General features: G+C 50.2%; 1 protein-coding gene across 3 annotated transcripts in view; it reads right to left on the reverse strand.

Annotated features, from left to right (window-relative positions):
• Positions 1-22146, reverse strand: part of TSPAN18 (tetraspanin 18) — a 198556-nt gene that overhangs the window by 97560 nt on the left and 78850 nt on the right. Inside the window, exon 3 of one of the 3 annotated variants that reach the window (XM_065944118.1) lies at positions 16246-16385. The exons of the other annotated variants lie outside the window; for them this stretch is intronic. The gene's annotated coding sequence lies outside the window, so the exon portion shown is untranslated. The remainder of the gene's footprint in view (positions 1-16245; positions 16386-22146) is intronic. 3 annotated transcript variants of the gene reach the window in all.

Below are 22146 nucleotides of genomic sequence, written 5' to 3' on the forward strand. Positions count from 1 at the left end.
CAGACCTGCCAGAATCCTTACACAAGTCAGCCAGACCCTGACTCCTGTTCCCAGCTCACGTTCATCAGGAGACCCCACCTCCCCACAGGAGGGGATTCCTCTTGGGGGCATCAAGTCAGGCAAGGCTAACCTTGTCCTAGGTGGGGCTCCACCTCTGCAGGTACCTGAGAACCCTGTAGAGAGCACCCGGATGGGGAGAGGTTTGCAAAAGGCAGAGAGACCCGGGGAGAAGCGTGAAGGCTCTGAGTCCACAGACCTGGTTTACCACCCAGCTGCCCACTTCCTCAGTGACGTGAATGGGCCCCGTGACCTCAGTCCTCTCCTCTGTGAAATGGGGACAAAAGTCAGCCCTACCTCAGAGGGAGTCCTGAAGATTAAAAGATCACTGGGGTAATAATCTGTACAAGCTCCCACAGTAGTTTCTGACACATGGAAGGTGCTGGATAAACCTCAGCCTCCTAATTGGTTGCATTCTAAGAGTCCTTTGGTTTGGAGTTGGAAAGAGATTTAAAAACAAAAAAAGCGAACTCTTTGACCACTTTTGGTACTCAGCAGGCATCTAGGGTGCTCAGATCAGAACACCCCTGACCTCCCAGCCGGGCCCTGACCAGTGCGTGCCCCTCAAAAGGCAGTGTATTGCTTCATTCTCAGCATCACTTCTAAACCTTGGGTTTGTTCTGATTGTTCAGCTGGCTATGCGGAACCATAAAGATCTGCTTGGTGTCTGTCTCCAGGACCAGAGAAGGGCTTACCAAGGACAGGGATGGGTGGATGTTGATTCTACATTCCCAGCACCAAGCAAAGCCTTTGGTACCAGCTGGTGCCAAATAAATGTCTGTGGCATTAATGCATGAATGAATGACGGCAGTGTCCCTGTGGAAGCATCAGATAGGCAGTCTGTCCTTGCTTAGGCTTCTCCTGAAATGGAACAATAATCTCGAAGATCACTGCATAATAGAGAGGGCGCTGGCCCTGTAACCGCAGGAAGCCCAGCCATGTTTACACTGCAGCCTCCTCTCACTGGGGTGAGAGAAGCCAGCCTCCGGAATCCCAGGCACAGACCCCAGGACTCTGGGCTTTATCTCCCTGCTTTCTCCTTCCTCCCATTGTCCCTGCCTGGCTTCCCACAGCCCCAGGCCAAGGGCCCGGCTTTGTACGGATGGCCGTGCTGGCCTGAGGTGCGGGGCACAGCAGAGTGGCCAGTTCCCCTTCTGGGACATTCCTTTCCCAGGGACCCTCCCCGTCGCGGCTTGGTTTTCTCAGAAACTGGGAGGCCTCCACTTGCCCTGTGCCTGCCCCAACCCTGCCTGGCTGGTAGTCCACTCCGGAGGCCCAGGAAGCCAAACGATTAGCTGAAGTGGGGGTTATGCCACAAAGCTCCATGCCAAATAAGTAACCAGGGCCGGTAACTTCAAATGCTAAATAAGGACTGCTAGGAAGGGCATGGAATGGGGGGTTGTGGGGAGGGGGCAAACCAGGCCCTCCCCCCCAGCAGAGGGAAAGTCCATGGAGGAAGAAGGCATGTGGAAGCACCAGGGGTCTATGGATTTCTCAGAACTCAGGCTGCTCAGAGAAACTCAGAGGCCTTAACTCCAAACCCTGGACTCGAGTTGGTGAGGTAGGTTTTCCACTAGGGGAGGACCCAGAAGACAGGAGGCAGGGGGTGGAGGGTGGGGCTCAGCACCAAGCCTCATCTTCTAATTGATTTACAGCTGCTGCCACGGAGCAGAGCTCCCGTGGCTGTCAGAGACAAGCAAGAAACACGCCTGTTCGATCCTGGTCTTCCAGTGTGAGTGGGATGGCGACACCCAGCCCCCAGGAGCTGACTTCTTGTTCCCCCTCCCCATCTTGCCCAGCTCCAGCTCCTTTGACTCCAAAGACCCTCTCTAATTGTCGCAGAGAGGGATGGAAAATGCGGAAGACAAGAAGATCTCCAGTCAGTTCAGTTCAGTCGCTCAGTTGTGTCCAACTCTGTGACCCCATGGCCTGCATGGACTGCAGCACGCCAGGCCTCCCTGTCCATCACCAACTCCTGGAGTTTACTCAAACTCATATCCATTGAGTCAGTGATGCCATCCAATCATCTCATCCTCTGTCATCCCCTTCTCCTCCCACCTTCAATCTTTCCCAGCATCAGGGTCTTTTCCAAGGACTCAGTTCTTTGCATCAGGAGGCCAAAGTATTGGAGTTTCAGCTTCAGTATGAGTCCTTCCAATGAATATTCAGGACTGATTTCCTTTAGGATGGATTGGTTGGATCTCCTTGAAGTCCAAGGGGCTCTCAAGAGTCTTCTCCAACACCACAATTCAAAAGCATTAATTCTTTGGTGCTCAGCTTTCTTTACAGTCCAACTCTCACATCCATACATGACCACTGGAAAAACCATAGCTTTGACTAGACAGACCTTTGTTGGCAAGATAATGTCTCTGCTTTTTAATATGCTGATCTCCAGGCAATATCAATTCTATTCATTTTGCCCTTAAACCTGAATCAAGACTGTTCACTTTTGTTGAGGTAATGAAGGAGAGAGGACCTGGGTACCAACAGCAGCAGCTCACATTTATTGAGCGTGACTATATGCCAGGAGTGTTTTGCCAATAATCCTCATGGCAACTCAGGGAGGACTTGACAACAACTCAGAAAGTTTAGAAACCTGTCTGGTGCCATCAAGCTAGCAGGTGAAAGATCAAGTGCTCAAACGCAGCCCGTCAACCCTTAGCTACTATAATGCCCTTAACTTGGACCGGCAGGACTTAATATTATACAAGTAGGCAAACGGAGGCCCAGATCAATGACTTATCTCTCTTTCGCCCTCAGGAGCAGGGACTGGTGTTCATTTGGAGTCTAACGTTTTCTCAGTTAGTTAGATTGTGTCTCCTCAAGCTGTTGGAAAGTGCTTCTCAGAGAGCTGAAAAGGGTTGCAATTCCAGTGCAGAGAGATTGACTGTTCTAAACACTCATGCTCTCCGTCCAGAGTGAAGAACTATGGCTGGAAAAAGCCTGCTCAACCAGGAACTACATTTCCTAGGCTCCCTTGCACCTTTGGGGCCCTGTGAGTCATTTCCACCAATGCCAGTGGAAGTGATGTGAACTCTCCTAGTCCAAAGTGACGAGGAAGCAGACGGACCCTCTCTACCTTTACGTACTCTTTCCATGGTGACCTTGGAAGCCACATGTTGAAGATGGAGGGAAACAGGGGCCCTCAATTCTGTATGGAAAGCCACCTTCCACTTTCATTGAACTGTTGCTGAGCAAGAAATAATTTTGCATTGTGTTAAAGTACTGAAATTCAGGCTTTACCTCTTATAGCCCTCAGTATTGTCTTAACCAATACGCTAGTCTTAGGTTCTCATTTATTACAACCATCTCATCAATAACCATTATTGAGAATGTTGGGAAAGACCCTGGCAACCCCAAGGGTTCAGCTAGAAATCTGTTTAATTCAGGAGACATTTACTGAGCGCTTCCTATACCTGGCCCTGTCTCGCCGACATGTAAAAAGTTCTCTGGTAAACCCATTACTTTATCTCCACCCCCGTGCACAGCGATGATTCCTACCTCCCTTTCAAAGCCATACATCTCACTGGAGTTGTCTATACCTTTTGTCACCATTTCTACATCTTCCACTCACATCTCAACCCCCTCCCGTCTAGCCTCCATTCCAGCTCTCCTAAGAAAGAACCAGCAAACATCCTCTCTCTATACACCCGTCAAGGTCTGGAGTATTTTGACTTCTTGGAATCTCAATTCCGGCATCAAATGGCCTCCCCTTTCAGGAGCACAGCTGTCCATACAACTTGTCTACAAAGCTGACTCCTTCTGACCCTCACGACAGCTCAAAAGATCATTCAGCATTTCTAGAAATTCCTAGAAATGTGAGTTAGGCAGCATTCTAGAAGAGGAAGAAGAGGCAAAAAAGAAACCATCCTTGCCCTTGAGACGCTTTCAGTCCAGGCAGTCCATTTTTCAGATGAGGAAACTGAGGCTCAGCAAAGCTAAGTGTCTAAAATAACACAGCCGATTGGTGACATCCTACCCACTGACCCAACATATAGGAATCATCTGAAAAAGAAGATCAATAAAGATGAGGTACTTCCTTCAAAAGATTAAAAGTAGAATTTCCAAATGGAGACAAAGAAAAATAGAATAGTCCCAGGTTCACCTTCTCTTCTACTTTCTTTTATAATGTGTAATATTCTAATAAAAGTCAAGCACTCTTAAGCAGCCCCAAATGAGATCTAAGGAGATGTTTTAATTTTAGCTCCATGCCAAATAGCCCAATATTATATTGTTAAAATTATTTAATAATGAAATTAATAAAAGGTTACATCCCTTCTCTGTGCTTCAGTTTCCCCTTGGGTATGATGAAAGAGCTAACCTAACAGTCACTCAGGCTCCCTGCCATCTTCAGAGTCTGTGACTCTAGAGTTCTCTTGCTTGCTCATGGAGGAACTGTCTCCCCTGTCCACCTGTCCCTGCTAGTAAGTGAACATCTTACTGAGTGTTTATCCAGTGTGACACAGAGCGGTCATATATCTTTTATAACAAACCTATGAAGTAAGGGCTATCATTTTATAGATGAGGATACCAAGATGCAGCCAAGTTTAAGTACATGGCCCAAGGATGCACAGCAAGTAGGTGGTCAAACCAGGATTCAAATCCAGGCAGTCAGGCTCTCAAGGGCTATGTTGGTAGGACCCACAGTCTCACCTATCCTCAAAAGGCTTTGCCCATAGCTCTGAAGAGTGGACGGCAGGCCACAGGACCCCGTCCCACCGTCCAGAGCTGACAGGATCAGAAAGGACGCCTGGCCCGGGGCAGCCCATTCTTTGACCACTGGCAGTACCAGGCACAGCCTTCTGGGGAAGGCATTCAGGCAGGCTTGCCCAGGGAAGCTCCAAGGACCCTTGGCCATGAGACTGAAACCCAGGGGAATGCAGGGTCCGCTCACCAGGATCAGAGTCCCAATCAGCAGCCACCGCTGGTCAAAGCCATGAGACACAGAGCCACCCCGAAGGGGCCTGACGGCAGTTTAGAGTTCTTCAGATGTGTCTCTCTGGCTCTAGGAGCTTGGAAGTGGCCCACTTCGGTCCCTCAGATTGCCTTGAACCTTGGATGTGTCTCGACAGCCACCTCCCTCGAGTGGCTCTAGGGCACGTGGTCCTCTGTCCCCACTGCCCCCCAAGGGGCTTGCTAAAACCAGCACTTCTCAGCAAACAGACTCCCCTTCTGCTCGCCAGACACCTTCACTGGGCCTGCCGGCACCTTTACAAAACCAACACGCTCCTTATAAGTAAGCCGTTGGCTCAGGCGCCGGACTTTTCTGTAACACAGAGATTTGTGCTGTCACAATATTTACTGTAATAGGATTTGACAAATAGAGCAGTGGGGTGAGAGGCAGTCTGTATTAAAAGGGGGAAAAAAGAGAAAGAGAAAGGAGGTGTTTTTTTTTTTTTTAAATAACCCTTTCTAGCTCAAGAAAATGGAAAAAGCAGAGAGCCTAACAGAGGGGAGAAAAGTCAATTAAATCATGATAATTACTTCCGCTGCCGTGCCCGAGAGCAGCACGAGCGTCTATTAATTAGGATTTCCATGTTGACTGTGGCCGTTTGACTTCAACGAGACTGCCAATGGGCTCAGTAATAACGGTTCTCCTGGAGAGCGAATCTGCGAAAATATTTTCACCCTGACAATTAGCAGTTTTAAAGAACCCAAGACATACCCACACATACACACACACAGCAGGGTTCCCCGGGCCCCTGTGATTAGCATGAAATGTAACCCCCACCTCCAGCTCCAGAAGTCAAGATATCCCAACCCCACTCCTTATAGTTAGCAGCTCCTCCCAGCTCTCTAATCAGCACTAAGATGCTTCTGAGGGTGCAAATTCCTACAGACCAGGAGGCTGAAGGAAGTGGCATGGTTCTTTTTTGTTCAGACCACTGCCTCTGGCAAGACCAGCCCCAACCACTCAGGAGAAGAACCAGTTTTAAGGCGACACTGAAGGAAGGACGTTCAGCACTTGACTCCATCCTCAGAACCACTTTCACATGAAACCAGAAGCTTCGATATCGGTGGATGTTCTAATGATCCACAGGAGCAGGGTCTGAGATGACACTCCCTGTTCAGACAGGGCAAAGGCCTGCAGCATTTGCTCACGAGGGCCCTGTCCGGCCTGTCTCTAGAATATCAGGGTCAGGACCGCTGTGAGAGATGCTAGGCCACTTGGCAAATGGAGAAACTGAGGCTCAGGGAAAGCAGACCGTGTGCGCTCAGTTGCAGGACCAGGACTCAGGCCTAGGCCGCTTGAGTCCCAGCCGGGTCTCAGACAAATGCAGGACACTGGGCCAATCATGCCTCAAAAGCCCGTGCCACTTCCCCGCCTGCCCTGATGCACTGGAAACAGAGAACCCTGGCTGGGAGCCTGGGTGGGGGGCCCTGCCATGTGCCCTCTGGCACCTGGGGGGGCTAAGCCAGGAAATCCTCCAGCTCTGGGGCCTCAGGCTTGCCCCAGCCTCAGGGCCTTGGGCAAAGGAAGGTCAGGGTCAGGGCCCAGGAGAGCTGTGTCCTGGAGGGAGGATGTATAGAAATAGCGTCCCCTGCTCGGGCAGGGCTCTCGGAGGGAAATGGGCTTTCCTGTCATTCACCGTCTGTCCTGCACCGGCCAAGTCAAACAACAGAGACTTGCCCACATCACACACCTAGCCAGAGGCAAAACCTGGATATCCTGACACTGGCAGGCTACTGCTCCCAGCCCTCCTAGCCTAAAACATACTTACGGCTAAAAGGAGCAGATAAGAACACTCAGCGTGGAAAGAACTGGAAGTCTGTGGACAGATTCTCTGGCTTCTTGGATGGATGGGTGATCTCACTATGGGACTCCCCTCTCTGGCTTCAGCCAGCCCTTGTACAAAGTAGGTACCCCTGGGGACCGTTGGCAGGTTGGATATAAGCGAATCGGCACCAAGGGAAGTGCCTGGACCACAGTGGCTAAGGGTTTGGACTCAGGGAACGGTGGTCTGTGAGACTTCAGTTCCTGAGGCTTTGTTTTCCCATCTGGGAAGAAGACAGGGTGGGGAAGAGCCACCACCAGCAGAGCTGATGTGCCTGAGGCGCTTTGCATGGTACCTGGATCATGTGGGTGCATGCTGAGTCTGCGATGGGGATGCTGTGCAGTCCTTCCACATCTCAGTGGTAGCTGGAGTGGAATTAAGAGTTCCCAAGCCTCCCCGCCCCACAGCAGAATTACTCACCCACACCCTGGCCACAGCCTCACACGGGCAGTGATCGCCCACCCTTTGACTTTGGGCCTGAGTGGGTGGCCTGCTTTGACCAGTAGGATGTCAGAGCAGAGCATGGCTCTCTCTGCATGGGTGGGAGGGCCCTCTTGGGCACTGGTCAAATGCCATGAAAAGAACATGTCTCAGTAGCCTGGCCTGCAGAATAAACACGCGTAGAGCAGACATCAAGCCCCAGTAGCTACTGGTCTAAGGAGGATGAGAGACAGGTGGTACAGACTCAAAGCCCAATCTGCAGCCAGAGCCTGGAGTCCAGGCTAGCCCACCCAAGGTGCAGCTGTCTCACAGCCCATGAACAAGAAAATAAATGTGGCTTTAAGCCACTGAGGTTTGGGATCTTCTGTTATGTGGCATTATTTTGATGATAACAAATGCAACTCCCATTGTACTATGAGGAAGAGAGGTTAAGTGACTTGCTCAGCTCATGATGCTGGCAGATAACAAAGCAGGGGCTGGAACCCAGGACAGCCCCCTGAGACAGACCCTCAAGCTGCACCGACACCCCCCCCCCCCCCGCCCCGCACCAGCAGGCTGAGGCAGTGATGCTCAGCAGGTGTCCCCTGAGGGGGTGCTGCCAAGCAGACCCCTACATCCTCCCCTCCAGCCCCACACTTTCCTGAGCAGGGGGTGGGGTGGGGGGGTGTTGGTTGGAGTAGCGCCATCAGACAGCATCCAGGCCACTAACCCCAGCTCTGGGACCAGATCTCCTGCCCTAAAGGTTGCCCTCACCCAGGCTGGGCACTCTGATTTATCACCCTCTCACACATCCTAAAGGAGATCAGTCCTGAATGCTCATTGGAAGGACCGATGCTGACGCTGAAACTCCAATACTTTGGCCACCTGATGCGAAGAATCGACTCATTGGAAAAGACCCTGATGCTGGGAAAGACTGAGGGCAGGAGAAGGGGACGACAGAGGATGAGATGGTTGGATGGCATCACCGACTCAATGGACATGAGTCTGGGTAAACTCTGGGAGTTGGTGATGGACAGGGAGGCCTGGCATGCTGCAGTCCATGGGGTCACAAAGAGTCGGACTTCACTAAGCGACTGAACTGAACTGAACACACACCCTTGGCAGGGACAGACCTGGGTGAAAGGTCAGGACAGACCCGGGGGAAAGAGAAGGAGAGGGAAAGCAGACAGCAGTCAGAAGAGAAGGCTGTCAGGTTCTTGCTGGGCCCACCTACCTCCTGCACCTGGACACCGGGCAGCCGGGAAGCCGACTCCTTTGAATAAATCTACCTTCACTTTGATTGGCAGGCAGCAGGCTTGAGGGGGAGCAGGAGGGCACAGGAGAAGCAGGCGGTCAGTATCTACTTCCATGGTCTCACTCCCCTCGAGAGTCTGTCAGGGCACAGTCTCCAAATGTGTGCAGTGTCCTCCCCTTCTGTGAGAAGGCAGCAGTTACAGCAGAAAGAATGTGCTATTTGCAGTGGGAGAGGTTCCAATCCAGTCTTGTTTTACAGAGCAGAAGCCCAGGGTGAGCGATAGACTTGCCCCAGGCAGCACAGGGGAGCACAACAACAGCTCAGGTCTCTAGACTCTGCTGCTTCCCCCACCGCACCAGCATTTTCCACACTGACACTGGCTTTGTTTTCTGGACATACTGGGCGAAAGGAAGGGACTAGTCTTCCCTGTCTCGTCAGTCTCTGACACATGAGGCGCAGGCTCCCTCCCCAGCTTTCTCTGCTCCAGCCACCCAGCCATCTGTATGTTCCTGGATCACACAGTTCTGTCCCCACGCAGTGGCCTACATCTGGCCCCTCTGCCTCCCGATGACCCAGGGCTGGAGAGCCCTCAAGCTCGGCTCTCAACAACCCCTTCTCAGAGAGGCTGCCCTTTCCCTGGCCCCTCGCTCTGAAGTGGCTGCACCCTCAGCCCCCATTATCCTGCTCTATGATCTCCTTTCCTTTTCTTTAGCATGTCATCCTCACCATAGCACCTCAGGGCCTATAATGATCCCCAGCATCAAGTAGGTACTTGATAAATATTTGTCGAATAAATCTTACCTATCCCACCCACCCATATCCACACACACACACACACACACACATACACACACACACACACACACCTCTCTGCAGAAGGGCTGGCCAGCTGTAGCATTGGGGAATGAAGCTTCTGCCTCTTCATTCCCAAGCACCTTCTGGGAATAGGGCAGGTTTATTTTGGTCCCTTGGTTTCAGATGTGAGACGGCCTGAGAAAGACTCTGAGATAATGCAGGACCAACTCCTTGTTCTTGGCCCACCCACTCTGCACCCAGATCATGTGTCACAGAAAGCAGGTCTCAAGTGAGGGCCGGGAAGTTCCCCCAGGAGTGCTGCCTCGTGGGACAGTCCAGAATCCTGGTGGGTTTCCATCTTCACACTGGCCAAAGCTCAGGCAGACCCCAATGTGAGGCCCGTGGGGGTCCCAGGCTCGTACTGGCTGAGTACTTGGCCCCCTGGGCTTTCTCCCCCAAGGGTCAGCAGCTGGAGCCTCTGCACTTGTTTTTACTCCTTTCTCCTCTCCCCTCCTGATTCACCACCTCCAGCTGCAACAAAGGTCCGTCTAGTCAAAGCTATGGTTTTTCCAGTAGTCAAGTATGGGGGTTAGAGTTGGACTATAAAGAAAGCTGAGCACTGAAGAATTGATGCTTTTGAACTGTGGTGTTGGAGAAGACTCTTGAGAGTCCCTTGGACTGCAAGGAGATCAAACTAGTCCATCCTAAAGGAAATCAGTCCTGAATATTCATTGGAAGGACTGATGCTGAAGCTGAAACTCTAATACTTTGGCCTCCTGATGCGAAGAAATGACTCATTTGAAAAGACCCTGATGCTGGGAAAGATTGAAGGTGGGAGGAGAAGGGGATGACAGAGGATGAGATGGTTGGATGGCATCACCGACTCAGTGGACATGAGTTTGAGTAAACTCTGATGATGGACAGGGGGGCCTGGCGTGCTGCAGTCCATGGGGTCGCAGAGTCGGACACGACTGAGAGACTGAACTGAACTGAACTGAGATGCCACTCCGGAACTTTGTGCTGCTGCTTCCCCACACCAAACCCTCTTCCACCTCAGAACCATGGCTCTTGCCACTTCCTCTGCCTGGAACGTGCCTCCACCAGCCCTCTGCGTGACCAGGCTCTTCTCATGGCTCAGGTCTTCACACAGACATCACCTCATCACCAGACCACCCCATTGTCACTGTCCTGTTACTCTGTTCCATCATCAGTGTATCATTTTCACCTTATTGATTTGTTTTCTTTAGTCTTTACGTTTATCTGTCTGTCCCACCAGGCTTCAAACCCCGTTAGGCGGTTCCTAACGGCTCTATGTTAGCTGGTCTATTGCAGTGGCTCAAAAAGCTATTGATGAATGAAAGAACGACAGAATGAGTGATTGATTCTTCCTGTGGGATCCAGTCCTCCTTGATGAAATTTCTCTCTGAAGCTCGGGTAGCTGAAGTACTCGGGGCCTGGGGCAATGCATGAAACATACCCTCAGGAAACATCCAGGGAAGGAGTTGTCTTATTTTCAGGGTCTCGGTTTCTACATCTATTCAGTGAGGCAGCAGGACAAGTCAACACTCTTCAAACGGTGTGGCTGGAAACCCTCTGCAAGCGGTTCCCACTGGTAGCGCTCTTGCTGTGGATTTCAAATCCGCCAACGAGCAAACTCCAGACAGGCAGTGAGGTTTCAGGAAGACGGGTGTCCTCCTTGCAAAGCCCTGCCCTTCTTCACTGGGGTGGAGAGGGAGCCAGACCTTCATCTGAGAAATAATGGTGCTGGGAGATGGTCGTTGTCTTTTTTTTTTAAACATCCTTGCTCTGTAACAGGAAGAGGTTGTCAACCAGATGCAGATGTCAGTCCTGACTCTTTTTTTTTTTTTTGGTAATTTTATTGGTAAAGGAAATGAAGTCTGGGCCCCTCCACCCTGGTGCTCTGCTGACATGCCCCAAACAATGAGCCCTTTTCCACCAACAATGAAGAATTAAACTGCCCAAGACTCCCTTGCTTTTGTCTATTTCCTATTTTGAGCTCCATTTTAAAAAGTCGTTTCACTGCTTTATAGAGTTCGACGATCTCAGGGCTGGTCTCCAAGGCCCCATTTCCATGGTCTCTGTGCCCTTGATTCTTGTCACATCGCAGCCCCTAAGCCTAATCCTAACCCTGTGCTAAGCTGTGTTTAGTCACTCAGTCGTGTCCGACTTGGCGACCCCCTGGACTGTAGCCCGCTAGGCTCCTCTGTCCCTGGGGATTCTCTGGGCAAGACTGGAGTGGGTTGCCTTACCCTCCTCCAGGGGATCTTCCCAACCCAGGGATCGAACCCAGGTCTCCCACAGGGCAGGCAGATTCTTTACCATCTGAGCCAACCAGGGAAACCCAAGAATACTGGAGCTGGGTAGCCTATCTCTTCTCCAGGGAATCTTCCCAGGAACCGAACTGGGGTCTCCTGCACCGCAGGCGGATTCTTTACCAGCTGAGCTACCAGGGAAGCCCAACTCTAGCCCTAACTTTCCTCCAAGTCCAGGTGTGCTTGACTCCTGACGTGCAAGAGCTGGAGGACCCAGAAAGTCTCCTGCTGGACCAGCTGGGTCCTTCATGCCGCTCTGGCAGTGACCATTGCCCTCTGCCCCACACACTGTTTCCAGGGTCTCTCGGCACCAGACTTTGTGCGTCTTGCAAAAAAAACCCACAAAATAACTGCATTTGAGGTGTGGCGGATGCATCTGGGGCCCTGGCCCTGGGAGTGGTTGTCCTACCTTCATTTTTAGCCTCATTTACAGAGACCCACGGTCTTATTCAAGGTCACACAGCAAGGGAAGGCACAAAGCCAGTTCTTAGAGGTCTCTCGCCCAGCAGCGTCTGCTGAACGGAAATTTCAAGAGCTCTTTGGCAGCCTGTCCCGGATGTGAGAAACGTTAAACCTGTCTCCAATTTGCTCACCCTGTGTTCAAAACCCCGGGTGTGGAGTGCTGGGGCTGTGCCAGGCACTTCAGGGCATCTTCCCAACCACAGATGCAAGCCTGTGTCAGGAGCCCGACTCGCGCCTATGGACACTGAGGCATGGGAGGTTCCATAAATTGCCCATGATCACACGAAAAGTCCGAGATGGGGCTAAACCAGGATCAGACTTGCATCTACTCTGCCCTCTTTCTTTGTGTCTTTCCCCAAGTCGTGGCTGCAAGTCCCTGTCCACAGGACATTCAGCTGGCCTTTTTCTGCATAGGGTTGTCTCTAAAAACAGCCTGGTTGAGACCCTGTCTTGCAGAAGCAGGAAGCACCAGGCTGCTGAGGCCAGGAGTGGCTGGAGAAAATCTAAGACCTGCAGACATCAAAGGTTCAGGGCCACTCTGAGCGAGACCAGGAGCAGAACAGTGAATAACGGCAGGCTCTGGCCATGCGAGGGGTGCAGGAGGCAGGTGGTGTCTGAAAGGACAGGGCTAGTGCTGGGGAGGGCTGCAGAGAGACACGGCTCTGCTCTGTCATTTCACTAATTAACTCACACACACAGAGCATTTATCTCTGTCACAGAGCAAAACAAGTAATTTGGGCCCCTTTGTGGGCTCCGTGTATGTGTGTGTGTGCACGCGTGTACATGTGCACTAATAGGTCTTGGCATTTCCGGAAACCCAAGAGGCCCCACTAGTGCCAGTAGCAGCAGCATCGCTGAAGGAGGGGCTGCCAGCTACATCCCTCCTCCCTTCTGCAGAGACTCACTCCGGCTAAGAATCCACCAGCCCCTGCTCCAGCCCAGAGAAGCTATTGCATGAACCTGGCATGTGCCTTAATGATCATGGTGCCCCACATCCTTTGGGGTTGGGACGGGTGGAGAGGCGGGTGGAGAAGTCATCCCGTCATTTGCTGAGCCCTCATTTCCCTTCGGGATTCCTTCTTTGAGTTCCCTATTTGAGCTGGGATTGGTTAGTTCTGCAGAGAGCAAGAGCCACACCTTGTATACTGTAGACAGACCCTAACTTCCAGCCTTAACTTCTAACTCATCTTAGGCTTCATGCAATAAGGCACTGGGCTTCCCAGGTAGCCCAGTGTTCAAGAATCCACCTACCAATGCAGGAGATGCAAGAGATGTGGGTTTGAACCCTGGGTTAGGAAGATCCCTTGGAGGAGAAAATGGGACCCCACTCCAGTATTCTTTTTTTTCTTTTTTTCCATTCCAGTATTCTTGCCTGAAATATCCCAAGGACAGGGGAGCCTAGTGGGCTACAGTCCATGGGGTTGCAAAGAGTCGGACATAACTGAGCGACTGCGCACGCATGCAGTAAGGTACTATCAGATCTCACCTTAAACTCACACACACCTGGAGACCTCGGCCCACCTAACTACATTGCTCACCTTGTTCTGAAGCCCCTCCCTGCCTCTGCCCAGGCTGGGCCCTCATGGGAATGAATGCCAACCCACCTCTTCCACCAGGCAGGCTGCTGGTCACCCTCTAGGAGCCAAGTAGGGAGTCACTCCCAGGAAGATGGGTCCACGCCCCCAGCAGGATTTCCAGCAGAGCATGGTACATCCTCTGTGATTGCATTTGTCTGTTTTTGCTTGTTTGTTTTTTTAAGAGGTGTTTTTTTTTAAATGTAGACCATTATTAAAATGTTTATCGAATCTGTTACAATGCTGCTTCTGTTTTATGTTTTGTTTTTTTGCCTGAACGGCATGTGGGATCTTAAGCTTCCTGACCAGGGATAGGACCTGCACCCCCTGCATTGGAAGGCAAAGTCTTAACCACTGGATCACCAGAGAAGTCCTCTTTTTTTGTATATCATCCCCTTGGACTGCCCTTTAGGACAGCAGAGGAGTCACAGCTCCCATCACACCCCAGAAACAGAAAATGCCTGGAGTCTGGAGGGAGGAAGGAAAAGGGCACAGTAAGAAGAATCATAGAAGTGAGTGAGTTCTTAATGTGCACCAGACACTGAGCACATAGGCTCAAGCTCATTTCTTGGTTACTATAACCTCTGAGAGGTTGAGTCATTTCTCCAAGGTCACACAGCCAGGAAGTGGCCAGGTTGGGAATCTGAAACCAGGTCTACAGACCTACAAAGTACATGCCCTTGGCCCTGGTTTGGTCTACGTGGCCTCGGAGGGCAGAACGAGCCCAGCCTGGAGGCCCGTCTGGTGGCGACCTGGGAGGCCTGCTCTGATCAGCCAAGGAGAATGGCGTTTCCATCCAGCGCACCAGGGGACAGACTGACGGCAGCACACGACGCGGCTGGCTCTGCCCGCTCACGGGGTTGACGCGGCAGTGGTCACCCCAGGCAGCGAGCTGACCCTTGTCCGCTCTGCCTGGGGTTCCTCACTTCGCCCACGGCTGCCTTCATGAAGGAGCTTGTCAGCGCATCAAAACTGAACAGGGGCAGAGCCCCACATGTGGAGCCAAAGAAAAACAGCAGAAAATACTGTATGTGCCGTCAAGGAGTTTATCACTGGAAGATGAATTGTTCTTGCATTTCTGAGTCCCTCCCCAAGGCTAATTGGTGGCTGTGCTTTCTCCCGCCTTCTCTTTTCTCACATCTTTTGAGTGGCTCTGAGTGCCTAATGGAGGCAGTTACAAACCCAAACATCAGATTACGTCAATAAACATCAACAGAGACACAGCCTCCCAGTTGGAGAGCAACCGGTGGAAAAGCAGTGGCTACCGCCTGAGAAGGCTCAGGCGTGTATTTGTATGTGTGTGTGCACACGTTTGTGTGTTTAAAACATGAACCAGGGAAGTTGAGGTATTTAAACCACATTTGTAGCACAGGAAGCCTATTATTTTGGGGGATGAGACAGATGTGAACCAAATTCTTTAATTACAAATGCCTGCCGGCTTAGTAATGTTAAGACATGACAATGCAGCACGCATCTGCCTAGTTCTCTAAAACTTAAGGAAAGTATTATAAACCCAAGAGATTTTAAATAGGTAATAAAGCAAGCCTATGTACATGCACAGCCAGAGGAGCACTTCTGACAGCAACCAAAGGGTGGAAATAATCCAATGCCCGACAACAGATGAATGGATAACTAACTGTGGCCCATCCACCCCACGGAATGTTACTCAGCCACAAAAAGGAATGAGGTACTGACACGTGTTACAACATGGATGAAACTTTAAAACAACTTGCTAAGTGAAAGAAAGGCTACATCCACAAAGGCTGCATATTGTAGGAGGCCACTGATAGGAAATATTCAAAATAGGTAAGTCTATTGAGAGAGAAGGCAGATATGAGGAGCTGGAGGAAGAGAGGAATGGAGAGAACCTGCTTAATAGGTAAGGGGTACTGCTGTGGAATGACATGAATGTTTTAGAATGGGAAGTAATTGCACAAGACTGTCAATGAACCGGATGCCACTGAACTGTTGGCCTCAACATAGTTAATTTCATGTTATGTGGATTTCATCTCAACAAATTATTTTTTTAAAGAAAAAAAAAGTAAAGAAAGCCTGAGCTTTCCATGATGAAACGGAGGCAGGGGAGGCAGGGTACTGGGTTACGGGTCAGCGGCCCTGGCGGTACTTTTGTTCAACCTTGTCTAACCTCGGAACTTAAGGCAATCACTTTCACGCTCTCTCAGCCTCAGTTTCCCCCTCTATAGAATGGGGGCTTTCTAGGCTGTGTGAGGGTCCAGCAGGTGCGAGATGGGGAAGTTATTCTGAAAACGTAAGATGTAGTAAGCAAACGTTTATTAAAGATTGATGGGTCACTTACTGTGCGGAGCATTTATTGCCTTTTTTTCTCATTTAATCTTCATAAGTAAACCCATTTTACAGATGGGGAACTTGAGGTTTAAAGAAAATCAGAGCTGGGGAGCCAGAGTTCAAGCCCAGGCTGCACTAACCATGATACCACACTGCCCTGCCCGCCTCATACTTGCCAACATTGTTTAGGAGAACTGGCTATTGCTGGGCTCAGAGCATCTCAAGGTCAACACCAAGCACCATGCCCTCCAGACTCACGAGCCCACCTCGTCTGCACACGAATGTTCAGTGTCGAGCAAGGCGCCGGGTCGTCCTGCCCCACGTCTCACCAACCAGCTGCCTCCGTGGGCTCCTTCCTCTTCAAATGGGTTTTCCTGATTCTCGGCACCCACTGTTGCAAATTTTCCTGAAAGGGAACTTCAAATTTGAATCTTTTTTTTTTTTTTTTTAACGAAAACAACATTATCGAACATTCTCCATGTGCCAAGTGCCATGCCAGGTCCTGGGATGCAGAACTGAGGAAGCCCAGGCCCCAGCTTCACGGAACTTGCGGTGGAGAAAAATTGGAAAATAAATGAGTACTCTTGAGTATCATAAACTCAATAATTGACCTCTACTCAGAAAATGCTGGATGCATATCCAAGGAACTCATGGGAGGTGCAGTGTGGCAAAGTGTTAAGAAGGCAGACTCTAGTTCTAATCCTTCTATCACAGCTGAGCTATATGACTTTGGGCAAGTCATCTAACCTCTCTGGGCGTCACGTCTAAAATGAGGCTAAATGTAGCTGCCTCAAAGGGTTGTACTGAGGGTTAAATAATTGAGGACATGAGACATGCTTAGAACAAGGCCTGATGGGTGAAAAGTGAAAGTGAAAGTCACTCAGTCATGTCCAGCTCCTTGTGACTGTAAAGTCCATGGAATTCTATCGGCCAGAATACTGGAGTGGGTAGCCTTTCCCTTCTCCAGTGGATCTTCCCAACCCAGGAATCAAACCCAGGTCTCCCACATTGCAGGCGGATTCTTTACCAGCTGAGCCACCAGGGAAGCCCTGACAGGTGGTAATTGCTATATGATTACCATTAAGTCTTATTATCATCACCCTGGTCTCTGCCTATACAGAGTGTGGGCCTGGGGAGAAATCAAGGTGCAAAGTTTAGACAGACGTCCGGTGAACCACAATAGACCCAAAGGCCAAATGAACTCAGGCCTGTTTTCAAGCGAAAGCCCACGTACAAATGTGAGCCTCCTAAGAATAAGGGCAATCGGCGGCTATCATGACCGTGTGAGAGAGACATAGCCCAGGAGACAGCCCACGAATTCAGATCTACTGGGAAGTGAGAATATCCATTTCCAAGAAATGTCAAATTATATCTCCCTCCCTGTGCAACTGCCAGGCCCCGGGGAGCAATTTCATGTTCAAATTGCTTTTTAATCCCAGGAGACTGCATCCCCCTGCCCCCATGGTCTCCAGAGGATGCGTTTGGACGATTTTACTGGCTCTTGTGCTGCAGAGAAATGTGAAAGCCTCAGATGAGGTGATGTTCCCCTGTGTCTCCTTTCTAGAAAGACAGGTGAAATGAAGAGCATAAGACTGTGGGGTGCCTTTACTTAGGGGATGCTTAGGTGCAAAGCGGTGTAGGATTTTCTGGTCAGTTTCCTGTCTCTTCTCCTATGCCAGGTCTGTCCATCACCACAGCTGTTCCCTGGATCCAGATACAGAAACACCCATCCTGAGGGTGGTAGGACCAGGGTGTTGGAGCAAGAAAGACAACGAAGGTTTCCAACCCTCCCTCTGCCTCTTCTAGCTGTAAGACCTTGGTCAAGTTACTTCACTTCTCTGAGCCTCAGTCCCCTCATCAGTAAAATGGGAATAGTACCACTTTTCCCCATGGGGTTGTTTTGGGAGTAATAAAAATTCAAGTGAAGCACCTGGCACATAGTAGGAGCTTTAAAAAAAGAAAAGAAAAAATCAAACCAAAGCTTCCTGAATTAGTTTATTCTCCTGATCCCACTCTAGCCTCGAAACTGCAGGAGGCTGCCTTCTCAGGATCGCTTCCTAGAGTCAAGCATTCGAGGGGACCCCTCCAGCTCAGAGCCCTGGAACTCAGCCAGCCCCACACTACCCCCTCTCTTGGGCATCTGGAAGTTTGGACCTGTCTTCCAATCTGAATGCCACCGGAGGCCCCTCTGATTGGACAGCCACCTCTAGCCCACATCAGCTCTCCCTCCGTGCCCAGTGCTCCACAGGGACGATCCTCTCTGAGCCATCAGATGGAGAAACTGATGCCCAAAGGCATTAAGTGACTTGACCGAGGTTCCCAGGCCAGTAAGTGGTACAGCCAAGACCCAAACCCTGGTGTGAATGCCAGCCTCTCTAATCCACTCAGCTAGTGTTCTCTGAACTTGCTAGTGGCTCCCATAACCCCATCACAGTATCTGCAGTAAACCACACCCGTTGCAGACTACCTCCCTTCACTCATCTTATCATCATAAACATCTCCCATTTGTACTCTTCTTTACTGAGTCTTGCTCTATCAAATGACTTAAATAAACAATCTAGTTTTTAAAACCTGACCTTAAGCAACACTACTCAGGAGACCATGGGTTGGAGATGTTTAATAGCTATATAACCATTAAGATGAAAAGTGCTCTAATTCACCTGAGTTCCACCTAAAATCTTCAAGCATGTCATGGGCCTCTGACTCCTGATGTCCTTTCTCCCTTCTCTGGAAGCGTTGAAGGAACCAGACTCCCAAAGTTCTGTTTGACTTGGACCTGCCAAGACTTCCTAGATTATCCAGTCAATATTCCAAGAGTTGTTGGATCAAGAGTCTGGGGAATCAGAAAATGTTCTTTCAGCCCCAAGATAAGTGAGACAGAGTTTTATAATGGAAGAAGTGACATAAAAAATGATAGCTCTGACATTTTTCTTTAGACGTCCAAGGAAGTCTGAGGTTGTCTAATACAAACACCACACAGGTGTTGTAGTTAAGCAGCTACATTTCTTGGGAAAAAGCCCTGTCTTCTTGGAACCCATCCAGCCCCCAACAGGCCTAGCTCAAGTTCTGCCGACATGGACTTGTTATGAATGAAGCTGACAAATCCAAAACAGTGTCTTACTCATCTTTGGAGGTTCCTTCCCCCGCACTCTGAACCCAACAAGCACTCAATAATTGCTTATGAACTACGCATGTTGAACTCCATAAAATACAACTCTTTAAAGGAGGAAGATATATTGGGTTGAACTGTGTTCCCCCCAAACACAAGACCATGGGAACCTCAGAATGTGGCCTTATTTGGGAAAAGGGTCTTTTCACATGTAATTAGTTAGGATGAGGTCATCCTGACTTAGGGAGGGTCCTAAATCCAACGACTGAGTCCTTGTAAGAGGAGCGGAAGCACAGAAAAACAGACACAGAAGCAAGACAGGGTCAGAGGCAGGAGTGGAGCAGTTACTAAGTCAGGAAACACCAAAAGTGCCCGCAGCCACCAGAAGCTGGAAGAGGCAGGAAGGATTCTTCCCCAGAACCCTGGGTGGAGCTCAGGCCTTGCTGGTCCCTTGATTTCAGACTTTCATCCTCGAGAAGTGTGAAAGACTACACTTTTTTTTTTTTTTGTGGCACTCAGTTTGCGGTAACTTGTTACAGCAGCCCTAAGGCTAAGACAGAGGGCGAGAACAGAGACCTAGAGAGAACTGAGGCCCCACAATTCCTTCATCTGAGACCTGGGACTGAAACCCAAGCCTCCCAGGCGGGGTCTTAATCTTTCCTTGAAAGAGACAGGAGCGTCCCAGAAACCAGCAGCCAGCACACAAGAGAGGCAGACCCTACCTCCAAACTTCCCAGATCCCTGAGACTGTATTTGCCTCTGCAGAAGCAGCTAATTTTTTTTTTAACTTTTTATTTTATATTGGCGTAGAGCTGATTAACAACGTTGTGATACTTCCAGGTGATGAGCAAAGGTACTCGGCGTGTATCCATGCCATACATACGCGTGTATCCATTTTCCACCCAAACTGCCCTCCTATCCAGGCTGCCACACAACGGTGAGCAGAGTTCCTTGTGCTGCACAGTAGATCCTTGCTGGTTATCCGTTTTAAACATAGCAGTGTGTACATGTCAACCCCTAACTCCCTAATTCTCCCTCCCCCGCATCTTTCCACCCTGGTAACCATACGTTCATTCTCACAAGTCTTTACTTCTGCATCACAAAGAGCTGTGAAAATTGGCCAGAAATGCCACCTGTCATTAGCCGAGTCTCCCCATGTGTTCTCACGGGGCTGTCTGCACAGATCTGCACATCCACGGCTCCCATTTAGAGCTGGTTTTGTACTCTGCCAAGGGCTTCCCTGGTGGCTCAGATGGTAAAAGAATCTGCCTGCAATGCAGGAGACTGGGGTTCAATCCCTGGGTGGGGCAGATTCTTGGGAGGAGGAAATGGCTACTCACTCCAGTATTCTTGACTGGAGAATTCCATGGACAGAGGAGCCTGGTGGGCTACAGTCCATAGGGTTGCAAAGAGGCGGACACGACTGAGCGACTACCAAGGGGCCCCGCCCAGGCATCGATCAGACCCAACTTTTATAACAAGCAATAACCAGAGCAGTTTCTTCTGGGTGGACAATGCCGGGCTGCTTCAACCACTCCCACTACCAAGACGCCAGACAGGCACTCCCCATGCCTCCCCCAGGGTGGCTGTGGTTTTTGCTGCTAAAAGCAGCCAGCCAGGAGAAGGTCTATTACTTCTCCATAAACTGATTTCTTCCCCCTTCCTCTTCCCAGCACCCCCAGGGGCTGGGCTGGTGGCTCACCCCACTTAAACACCCCCGGCTGTTTTTATAGCTCTAACCTCTATCCCAGAAATCAGCAGGGGGTTGGGGATGGAGAAGTTTTCTTGTTTTCTCCTCTTCCTTCTTCCCTCCCCCACCACTCCTCCTCCTTAGAAATGCAGCCCCGCTTGTTTTATAGGCTGAGGTTTGTAAATGCCTTTGGACTTGAAAGGAAAATTTATATCCAAGCCTTAAAGATAAATACACCGTTGACTGTAAATATGGCAACTACCAGAGAGGAGCTCTGAAACCTCAGCCTGCAAAGAATCACTCCTCCACTGCACACCAGTCCGTGAATATCAGTCAAGAAGCTTCTGAGCGCTAGGCTCAGTGCTCAACTGAGATGAATAAGGCCTTCTCCTTCTTTCCCTCCCTTCCAGCTGCCTTGCTGAACTCTTCTGTTACCAAACAGCGACGTATTCTGGGTCCATGCGAGTAAAAAGAGAACAAACGTGGCCTGCCTTGTGGCCCCAGATGAATTCAATATCTGCAAGAGTTGAAAGGAACAGAATCAAAGACGCAGAGTAAAGGTGAGTAGCAATGTAGTCTGATAAAGACCACACAGTTAGGCTCCGGACCGGCAGTATTCTATCCTCCTTTTCAAGCCTTAATAAAGGTTGCTGGAACGTCCATCTCAGGGCTGAGAGAGTACTGCTGGCATGGAATTCTGATAGAGGAACAGTGGTGGGCTGAACATTATAACTCTCTGCTCAAAGCTGAGTTTATCATCTCCCTGACCTATCCAGCTTTCTCTTTTCCCATCCCCTGAGCTCTCGCTGCTTTTCGTAGCAGCCTCAGCAATCTCCCAGTCACCTCATCATTTCTGCTGTCGCTCCCCCCCAGTTTGTTCCAAAGTCCTACAGGGTCTTCCGTGGCTTCCTGCATTTGCCCCCTTATCTCTACCCCAGCCTCCCTGCTCTACCTGACATCTGCATGGTCTAGTGCTTGGACCTCGGCAGGAGGCAGAGGTCCCAGTCTCTCCTCTTCAGTCCATCCTCTGTAGCCCTGTCAGAGCAAGTCCACCTTGACCATTGGCTTGATGCAAAACTTTCAAAGTCTCCCTACCCTCCAAAAGGCTGAACAATTAAGTGCAAACTCAGCATTCAAGGACTTCTATAATCTGACTCCAACCTACCTTTACAATTTAATATTCCACTACTCCTCTACATGTTGCCAGAACTGTCATCAAAAGAGATGATTCCTTCTTTGCTTAAAATACACACGCCATGCTTTCCCATGTCCAAATGTTGCCAAATGCTACCCCATTACCTGAAATGTCATCCTCCCAACCCCAGTACTTCAAGGCCACCTCAGTGAAGGCTTTGCTGACACCTCTTT

The sequence above is a fragment of the Muntiacus reevesi genome, chromosome 9, assembly GCF_963930625.1.
Source record: "Muntiacus reevesi chromosome 9, mMunRee1.1, whole genome shotgun sequence".
NCBI classification, from domain to species: domain Eukaryota; kingdom Metazoa; phylum Chordata; class Mammalia; order Artiodactyla; family Cervidae; genus Muntiacus; species Muntiacus reevesi.